Source organism: Gossypium arboreum, chromosome 7 (assembly GCF_025698485.1).
Source record: "Gossypium arboreum isolate Shixiya-1 chromosome 7, ASM2569848v2, whole genome shotgun sequence".
Taxonomy (NCBI): domain Eukaryota; kingdom Viridiplantae; phylum Streptophyta; class Magnoliopsida; order Malvales; family Malvaceae; genus Gossypium; species Gossypium arboreum.
In genome coordinates, this window is record NC_069076.1 from 31,931,876 (window position 1) to 31,940,838 (window position 8,963).

Here is an 8,963-nt window from a genome sequence, read left to right on the forward strand (position 1 = left end):
GAGCTTAGGATCTAAGTTGAGTCGTCGAAAAGCCCAGTAAGCTTTGTGCTTTAACTCCAAAGGTAGATGACATGCTTTACCAAAAACCAGCCTATAGGGTGACATCCCTAAAGGTGTCTTATACGCTGTCCTGTAGGCCCATAAAGCGTCATCTAGTCTTTTGGATCGGTCTTGTCGGTTCATGTGATAGCCCTTTGGGACCACTAAACCGAGTCACCAAATTATTTGAATATGATATTTATTGTCTAAAATATGTGATTATGAATGTGTGAAAGTTTTAAGCTTCGATTTAGTAAATTGCATGTGAATTTAGTCAATAGGACTTATGTGTGACACTTTTGAAATGTGATAGGTTAATCTATAAGGATCTATTAGTGCATGTAATCAAAGGGGTGGACTTGCATGTCAATTTCCCCCATTTAATTACTAGTGGCCGGCCATGACAAAGGGTGATGGGCAAAACATGTCATAAAACATGTTGTGTTAATGGTTTATGTTAGAAATGATAAAATAATAATGGTTAGTAGGATGGTGAAAGAGAAAAAAAAAAGAGATCATCATTCATGCTTCTTCCTAGCCGAATAGAAGAAAGAAAAAGAAAGAAAAAAAAAGAAAAAAAGCTCTCATGTTGTTCTTGGCCGAATAGAAGAAAGAAAAAGAAGGAAAAAGAGCTTTGAGGAAATCGGCTATGGTGATTTGCTAGACTAAGGTATGTTTGATGATGTTCCATGAGATGCATGCATGTTTTAGTTGTTAGCTTGAGTTCTAGCTAGCCCGTGGTTCAAATCTTTGCTATGTCATAGAGATGGTATTCGGCTAAGGTGGATTGGTGTTGATGTCATTTACATGCTAAAAATGAAGCTTTGTAATGATGCATGTGATGGTGGATTGATGACTCTTGAATCTTCTTTTTAGCATTTTTGAGTGAGATATTAAGTTCTTTGTTTAACCATGACCAAAATTGAAATGGTATGGTGTTGTGATGCATTCGCCATGGTAGAAAGTAGAGGAGAAATATGGTTGTTATTCACGTTATTTGGATGAGAAATGGTAGTAAGGTGAAGAGCAAATGTTAATGTTTGATTTACTAGTGTGTATATGTGTATTAGCTTTAGTTTTGAATTTGAAACAAAATGGTAAGTAGTCAATACAAGCAACCATATTTGTAGGAAGTATTAGCATATAATCGGCCTCAACCTAGACATGTATATTCGCCACATGAAATAGATTTGTGTTGTATGTGTTCGGTTAGAGGCAAGCATATTGATGCTTTTATCTTGGCTTAGATAATCGGCTAAAAGAGAGTGTGGGCTAAAATGTTGAGTTTGATTCATGATTCCATATATATGTGACTCTAATGCCTAATGTATATATGGGCTAAGTACCTTGAGGTTCTCTTTTGATGTTCAAATGAATTGTGTTAAATTGCTTAATGTGATTAAAATGCATGACCATTGTGTATTTGAGCTAAAGGGTGGCCATATGACCTATTAAACTCCTTGTCATATTCGCCATAAGCTAGCATAATGAGACTTTAATAAGTTAAATTTGTTTGAATTAGCTCAAGAGCTTAGAGGACCACAGTTGGATAAGGAAAGGAAAAAGTTATCGAATAGCCGCGAAATCGTTCGACCCCATCCGAGGTAAGTTTTGAGTAATGGAACTTAGATTATGATTTGATTAGATCATGTTTTAAGCAAATCAAAATCATGCTTTTGTATGTGGCTATTGAGCCGAAATTGCAAGTGTGATAAGTGTCTTGTGTTTGAGCTTTGGTAATGAAAATGAAATACGGATGTGTCATGATTTATTGATAAATGTGCATGGTTATTGAATGATGTCCAGGCTAAGTCCGAAGGCTTTGTGCTAAGTGACTATATCCGGACTAAGATCCGAAGGCATTTGTGCGAGTTACTAATTCGGGCTAAGCTCAAGGCATTGGTGCGAGTTACTAAATCCGTTAAGTCCCAAGGCATTTGTGCGAGTTACTATAACCGAGCTATGTCCCGAAGGTATTTGAATGAGTAGCTATATCCGGTTAAATTCCGAAGGTACGTGATTCGGGAATGAGCGATCTTGCTGTAAAAATTTCAGTTAATACGCTTGTAAAATCCCAACAATGAGGTATGTTTCAGTATGTGCATTGGAATAGTTGATTCCTTGAATAATATTCGCCAATCGAGTAATGAGCTTCGGTATTTGGCTAAGATGATCCTTTATGTATGAATATAGGGGTTGGAATGTGAAGTAAGAATGATTTGAGAATATGTATATATGGAATTATCCGTTTAGTTATATGAATGCTATACTTCAGCTTGTGCTTAAATTCTTTGCTCAAAACTTACTAAGCATTTAATGCTTACTCCGTTTATTTAATTCACTGTTTTATAGATTTTGGTTCTTCAGCTATCGGACTCGGGATTTTTGAAGTCGAAGTCGCCCGCACTATCAAAGCTCCTTTTGGTATACTTTTGGTTGAACTTTGAAATGGCATGTATAGGACTACCCTTTTGTTGTTGGTCATGTACCCTTCGGTTTTGTGTAAATTTGGATAGACATGCGAAAATGGCTTAAATATACTTTGATCATAGCATTATAATCGTTTTGTATGTTGTCCATCAAGAGGTATAGAAATGTTGGTAACGGTTACCCATGGGAATGGTTATTCATGATCACTTTTGGTATATGTATGACAAACTCTAGTTGATCCATGGAGGATCATGAAATAGGTAAAGTTTACCTTAAAAATAGATGCTGGCAGCAGCAGTGATGTGGATGTGAAAAATCACTAAAAATAGTAGAAATGGAATTAAATAGTGAATAAATTATGTAATCGAACCTTGATGAATCTATTTTCATAGGAAAGTAACGAAACGTTCATATGAACAGTATATTATGAGATGTTAAAGTTTTTGTAAGACAGGGCTAGAACGGTGTCTGGATCCCCTAATCTGACTTTGGAAATTCATTATAAATTAACCAGAGGCATTTAGAAGTCATTCCATATATGTATAGATTCCTTTTTGAGTCTAGTTTCTATAGAAACAAACGGTATCAGTATTGAAGCCCTGTACAGGGAGATATCCAAGTCGTAATACATGAAGGTCAGTGTAGTCGTACCTTGTAACAGGGGATACTTTAACTAATAAACTGTACTAATTGGCCCGACCAAAAATTCTAGAAAAAAATATGTAGATGTACATATGAGTATAGTTTCAGGGACAAATTACGAAACTGATTTTCGAGTTTTGGAACTCAAGATATGATTTTTAAGGTGACAGTGACGCAGTTAGCCAACTACCTGGAAATTTTTAAAATGGACTGTGAAAGCAAGTGATTTAAGTCTGCAAACCCCTCGTGTCCGACTCCGGCAACGGTCTTGGGTACGGGGTGTTACAGTTCGAGCAAACTACCTTCTCCAATATGCCCTTGATTTCTTTATTTGCTAGTTTAGCTTGTCCATTCGTCTGTGGATGGTAAGCCGTTGCAACCTTGTGTTTCACCCCGTGCTTGTCTAGAAACCATTTTAACCACTTGTTCGCAAAGTGGTACCCTCCTTACTAATGATGCCTCTCGGGGTTCCAAACCTCCTGAACACGTGTTTCTGCAAAAACTTCATCACAACCCTGGCATCGTTTGTTGGATGTGCTTCTACCTCGATCCACTTGGACACATAATCTACTGCTACTAGTATATACTTGTGACCAAAAGACGAAGGGAAGGGCCCAAAAAAATCAATACCCCAAACATCAAATAATTCGACCTCAATGATGTTTGTTCGAGGCATCTCATTTCTGTTGGTGACATTTCCAACTCTTTGACATTGGTCACAACTCTTTACATATGCATATGCATCCTTGAATAGTGTTGGCCAAAAGAATCCGGCTTGCAATACTTTGGCTGCAGTACGAGTTCCTCCGAAATGACCCCCACTTGGGGATGAGTGAAAGTGGTATAGAATCTTTGGTATTTCTTCTTCTACCACACATCTCCTAAACATCTGATCTGCACACTTTTTAAACAGATATGGTTCCTCCCAGAAATAGTACTTCACATCGTGAAGAAACTTTCTCCTTTGTTGATATGTCTTATCGTACGGCATTAAACCACAAGCTAAAAAGTTAGCAATATCAGCAAACCAAGGGGTATTATGGACATGACTTACCTTCAGTATATGTTCATCTGGAAATGTTTCTTGAATCGGTACAAGTGGAGAATTCCCTTCTTGCGGCTCCAATTTGGACAAGTGATCTGCTACTTGGTTTTCTACTCCCTTTCGATCTTGAATTTCCAAATCGAACTCTTGAAGTAGAAGTACCCATCGGATCAACCTCGGCTTAGCGTCTTTCTTGGCAAGTAAATATTTAATTTCTGGGTGGTCTGTATAGACAGTTACCTTGGTACCTACAAGATAAGATCAAAACTTGTCGAAAGCAAATACGATAGCAAGTAACTCTTTTTCTGTTACCGTATAGTTTAACTGAGCTCCTGTTAGAGTTCGACTTGCATAGTAGATGGGATGAAAAACCTTGTTCCTTCACTGGCCCATGATAGCTCCTATTATGAAGTCACTTGTGTTACACATCAATTCAAATCGCAAGTCCCAGTCTGGTGTGACAATTATGGGTGCTGTGACTAATCGATTCTTCAAGTCATTGAAAGCTTTTAAGCATTCCTCATTAAATTTGAATATCGTGTCCTTCTCCAATAATTTGCATAAAGGTTTAGCAACTTTGAAGAAGTCCTTGATAAATCTTCGATAGAACCTGGCATGGCCCAAAAAGCTCCTAACACCCTTTACAGATGTTGGAGTTGGGAGTTTCTCAATAACATCTACTTTTGATCTGTCTACCTCTATCCCATGTCTTGTTATCCGATGCCCCAGAATGATCCTTCTCGTACCATAAAATGGCACTTTTCCCAATTAAGTACTAGGTTCATTTCTTCGCATCGCCTAAGTACCTTAGCCAAATTGGCTAAGCAATTATCGTACGTATCTCCAAACACTGAAAAGTTGTCCATGAAAACTTCCAAAAATTTCTCAACCATGTCAGTGAAAGTATACATCATACATCTTTGAAATGTAGTAGGTGCATTACATAAACCAAATGGCATGCGTCTAAATGTAAATGTACCGTACGGGCGAGTGAATGTGGTCTTGTGTTGATCTTCCAGTGCTACCGTAATCTAGTTGTACCCCGAGTATCCATCGAGAAAATAGTAGTAATCTCACCCCACGAGTATATCCAGTATTTGGTCTAAGAACGGCAAAGGGAAGTGATCCTTCCTAGTTGCCTTGTTCAGCTTCTAGTAATCGATGCAGATTCTCCATCCCATAACTGTTCTAGTCGGTATCAACTCGTTATTGTCATTCTCTATGATCGTGATACCTCCTTTCTTTGATACACACTGGACCGAACTTACCCATGAACTGTCTAAAATGGGGTAAATGATACCCGTAGCTAACCAGTTGATAATCTCTTTTTTCACTACGTCCTTCATGATGGGGTTTAGCCTTCGTTGTCCATTGATCATCCCTTTTTCACCATCTTCCAGGATGATCTTATGCATGCATATAGATGGACTAATACCGCGAATATCGGCTATGGTCCATCCGATAACCTTCTTAAATTATTTCAGAACTAAGATAAGTTTCTCTTCTTGCTCAGTTGTTAACTTTGCTGAAACAATCACAGGAAGAGTAGAAGTGTCACCTAAATAAACATATTTTAAATGAGAAGGTAATACCTTGAGTTCTAGTTTAGGTGGCTCCTCGATTGACGCTTTTGGCTGTGTGTAATCTCTCTCATCTAAATCCAAAGATTCAAAACGGGATTGTGGATTAAATCCCTTTTGATTAGCTTCTATCAAAGCTAAGTTTTCATCCTCCTCTTCATCACTTGGAGGGTCTAAAGTCAAAATTCTTTCCAGAGGATCCTCAATAGAGTTGAGTTCCTTCTCCACTATGAAATCCTCTAAGTCGGATACTGCAGAACAATCATCTATTGCGTCAGGATATCACATTGACTTGAAAAAGTTAAATGTTACCTAATCGTCTTGAATGCGCATAGTAAGTTAGCCCTTCTGCACGTCAATAAGTGTCCTTCCAGTCGTTAAGAACGGTCTCCCCAGGATAATTGGTACTTCTTTTTCTGCTTCGAAATCTAAAATTACAAAATCAGTAGGAAATATAAACTTATCTACACATACCAATACATCATCGATTTTTCCTTCTGGATGTGCTAAGGATCGATCTGCTAGCTGAAGTGTAACCATAGTAGGTCTAACTTCACCTATCCACAACTTTTTAAATATCGACATAGGCATCAAGTTGATACTTGCGCCCAAGTCACATAGTGCCTTACCACAATAAGCTACTCCAATGTTGCATGGTATGGTAAAACACCCAGGATCCTTCAGCTTAGGGGGTAATTTGTCTTGAAGATATGAACTACATTCCTTCGTCAAAGCTACCGTCTCAAATTCTCCAAGTCTTCACTTCTTGGACAGGATATTTTTCATGAATTTTACATAATTTGGCATTTGTTCAAGTGATTCAACCAACAGGATGTTGATATGTAGTTGCTTGAGTAAGTCAAGGAACTTCTTGAATTGGACCTCCTATTTTTGCTTCTAGAGTCTTTGAGGGTAAGGTGGTGGAGGTTTATATACTGGAGTTGGTACTGGTTGATTTGTCTTTGGCGACAATTCTACTGCTAACGGAGTGGTTGGCTGATTAGAGTTGGCTGGTTCTGAGGTTACCTTTTCAGGTCTTGCAGGTTCTGGTTCTAGTGGAACTGGAACTTCAACACTCGGTTGAACTTCTTCCAAATCTTGAGCCTCAGCATGCTCCTTTTCAGCTTCAATAATGTTGGGCTCTACCATTTTTCCGCTCCTCAATGTTAGTGCTTTACAATATTTCTTCCCTGGATTTCTCAGATTTTTCGTATCACTAGGTAGAGCACCTTGTGGACGGTTCCTAAGTTCAGTAGCAAGCTGGCCCACTTGATTCTCCAAATTCCTTAGATTGGTGTCATTCTTCGCCATGTATGCCTTCAATAAATTCTCTAAACTATTGGACGATTCATGTTGAACTGGTTTCTGAACTTGCTGTGAAAAACTAGGCGGCTGGGTTGGTCTAGGTTAGGCGTAGTTGTTACTGCCTCCAGCCCCTTGGTTACTCCAGGAAAGATTGCGGTGATTTCGCCACGATGGGTTGTAAAAGTTGGATTGCAGCCCTTGCCATCGTCGATTCTGGTTCTGATTACCTATGTAGTACATGGATTCTGGGTTTGATGGACATTCTTCAAACACATGTCCTTCCCCACAATAGACACAGGCTATATTCTCATATTGGTTAGGTGGTTGAGCTGCAAAACTGTTAGACCTATTAGTGGTAAGATTCTTTAACATTGAAGATATCGAGGATACCTGGGATGCAAGTGAAGTGAGAGCATCCACTTCATGCCAGCAACTCGTCTTCTTGACATTGCTTGATTGGTTGGCCACTAATAATTGTTACTGGCGATCCTCTCGATGATTTCATAAGCCTCATTGTAAGACTTAGATAAGATAGCACCGTTAGCAGAAGCATCTACTACCATCCTTGTGTGAGCGTTGAGACCATTGTAAAATGTCTCAAGTTGGATGCAATGCGGAATTCAGTGATGAGGGCACTTTTGTAATAACTCTTTGAATCTTTCCCATGCCTCATACAAGGACTCATCATCCATTTTTTGGAAAGCAATAATCTCATTTCTCAGCTTAGCAATCTTGCTAGGAGGGAAATACTTTACATGAAATCTCTCTGCTAACTCTTGCCATGTAGAAATCGAGTTCGGTGGTAGTGAGTTTAATCAGGCTCAAGCTCTGTCCAAATAGTTTTAATCGTAATGCATCTTTGGGTACTCCGGCTAGCTTGAAAGAGTCACTCACCTCCATAAATAGTCTTAAATGAAGATGAGGATCTTCAGTAGGCATTCCACTGAACTGGCCCACTGTCTAAAGCATCTGGAACATGATTGGCTTCAGCTCGAATTGTTGTGCCTCGATCTCGGGCCTTCTAATACTTGGATTAAGGTAATTAAAAACTGGCACGGCATATTTTCGTAAAGCTCTATCTCCATCATCATCAATAAGGATAGGATTTTGAGCAAGGTTTGCTCCATTTCCTTGATTCATATTCTCATAATTCATCTCTTCGATCCTTCTCTGGTTCACTTGTCTTCTTCATTGGCGGAAGGTTCGTTCTATTTCAGGGTCTACTGGGAGTAAGTCGATACTTCAGTCAATACTCATAAACACCTGAAATAACCAGAGAAGAATTAATTAAGTAAAATTGAACAGGAAAATAAAAGAACCAAAATGTAAAAATAAATTCACAAATAATTTTTTTTTAAAACAGTCCCTAGCAACGACGCCAAAAACTTGGTACGGGGGAAATGTGCAAGTGTACACAATCATAACAAGTAATAAAGTGACAAGTAAATGTCGAGTTATCGTACCCACAGGGACTGTAAAAAGCAATATTTATGAAATTAATTAAAACACTTTGGTGAGGTCAAAATAATTTTGGTTTGAAAGGAGTGATTTATAAACTACGATTTTAAAACTAAGCAAACAATTTAAATAAAATAAAAGAGTTCTAGTGCACATTTCAAATAAGATTTAATCAAGATGATATAATTGTGTCGGATTAATTATACCTGTTTAACTTAGAAATATTAAATTCGTGCTTATGCTATTATGAATAAATTCATGGCAACCTAGTAATTTGCTAACTTATGAACATATTTACTAATTAAAAGAATTCCATTTATCTCTTGAACATATCCCTATGCCAATTCAACTGACTAAACAGATTTAATAAAGTAATCATGCTATCGCACATACATATTGAATTAAATTATCTCTAGCATATTCTTATGTCGATTCAACCGATTAATTCAACTTAATAAACATGT

The 8,963-nt window shown here is 37.9% G+C and overlaps 1 non-coding gene across 1 annotated transcript; it reads left to right on the plus strand.

The window, feature by feature from the left end:
• The first annotated feature begins 7,659 nt into the window (after positions 1 to 7,659).
• Positions 7,660 to 7,766, plus strand: LOC128295976 (small nucleolar RNA R71). The gene has a single exon (XR_008286523.1). It is a non-coding gene; the product is annotated as a small nucleolar RNA R71 (small nucleolar RNA).
• Positions 7,767 to 8,963: the final 1,197 nt, after the last annotated feature.